Here is a 1,516-nt window from a genome sequence, read left to right as displayed (position 1 = left end):
GAAGGCAAAAGGAGAAGGGGACGGCAAAAGATGAGATGCCTGGACAGTGTTACTGATGTAGCAAACATGAATTTGAGCAGATTTCAGAGGATGGTGGAAGACAGGAGGGCCTGGCATGACATTGTCCATGGGGTCGCAAAGAGTTGGACTCGACTGCAACTGAACAACATTCTGGAGACCAATCTCCAGGTGCCACCTGAAGATTGGCAACTGTAACAGCAAGAGAGGCAGAAATCCAGCAGCTGCTTATTTTCTTTCCCTGATAAAAGGTTCAGGACAGACAAAAATTAGGGTTTTTTACACAAGTGACTAAAATGTGGAATTCACTGCCAGTGTTTGCAGTTGCGTGGTGTAGGCCTTTACTTAAGCCCACACAAACTAGTTTGTTTCTCCCCCTTCCTTCCCACAGGAAACTAATGAAATACACTTCACTTTACCTGCAGAAGTGCGCGTGTGTACACAAAAAGTTCACACTTTGAATAAAACTTTGTTGGTCTTAAAGATGCCACTGGACTCCTGTCTTGTTATACTGCTTCAGAGCAACACAGCTGCCCACTTGGATCTAAGTAAACTGAAACATAAAATCTTTATGTTGCCAAGTCCAGGGAGCTGAGGGAGGTCGGGGATGAACCGAAAACTTGTGCTTTGGAGAAGGTAAGATCACGAGCTGGTATCCTCTTTTTTACAGGGTTGCTACGTCCAACTCAAAAAATATCTGGAGACTTTGGGGGTGGAGCCAGGAGCAAAGGTGTGACAAGCACAATTTAACTCCAAAGAGAGTTCTTCCATCATATTTAAAAGGCCCACATGCCTTTTAAATGCTTTCTTTCAATTGGAAATAATGGGTAGGGGCACCTTTTGGGGGGGCTCGTAGAATTGGACCCCCCACCCAATCTTTTTGAAACTTGGGGGCTGTTTTGAGGAGAGGCACCAGTTGTTATACTGAAAATTTGGTGCCTCGGTCTTAAAAAAAACCCAGCCCCCCCCCCAATCAATTTTCCATTATACCCTATGGAAATCGGTCTCCATAGGGAGACCTAACAGACATTTACCTCCCCCCCTCCCTGGTTTTTGATAACCCTGAAGCGGGGAGAGGGTCTCTAAATTGGGGGATCCCCTGCCCCGACCTGGGGATTGGCAACCCTGGCTTTTTAAAGACACGTCCTCTTTTTTTTGGTGTCGGTCTACTTGGGGCTCTTAAAAAAAAAGGATGAAAATGTCTTCTTTTGGAGTTGGACGGTTAGGAATGTTCCCAGTTAGTAGCAATTAACGAACAGAGGGGGCTTAAACTGAGATTTGCAACAGTGATCAGTTGTTTGAAGCGGTCAGTCGGGAATCAGTGTTCCCTCTAAGCTGTGGAGTCTTGTGAGCAAAAAGCTACTGGCATTCAAGTTGTGAGCTATTGCCTAAAGGAGTGCGCTCTGGAGTCATCCTTCCTGAGCTAAGACAAAAATGCGTGAGCTGCAGGCTCAAAATCTGTGAGCTAGCTCACGCTAACTCAGCTTAGAGGGAACAC

This window comes from Heteronotia binoei, chromosome 13 (genome assembly GCF_032191835.1).
Source record: "Heteronotia binoei isolate CCM8104 ecotype False Entrance Well chromosome 13, APGP_CSIRO_Hbin_v1, whole genome shotgun sequence".
Classification (NCBI taxonomy): domain Eukaryota; kingdom Metazoa; phylum Chordata; class Lepidosauria; order Squamata; family Gekkonidae; genus Heteronotia; species Heteronotia binoei.
Note: the sequence above shows the minus strand (reverse complement) of the source record.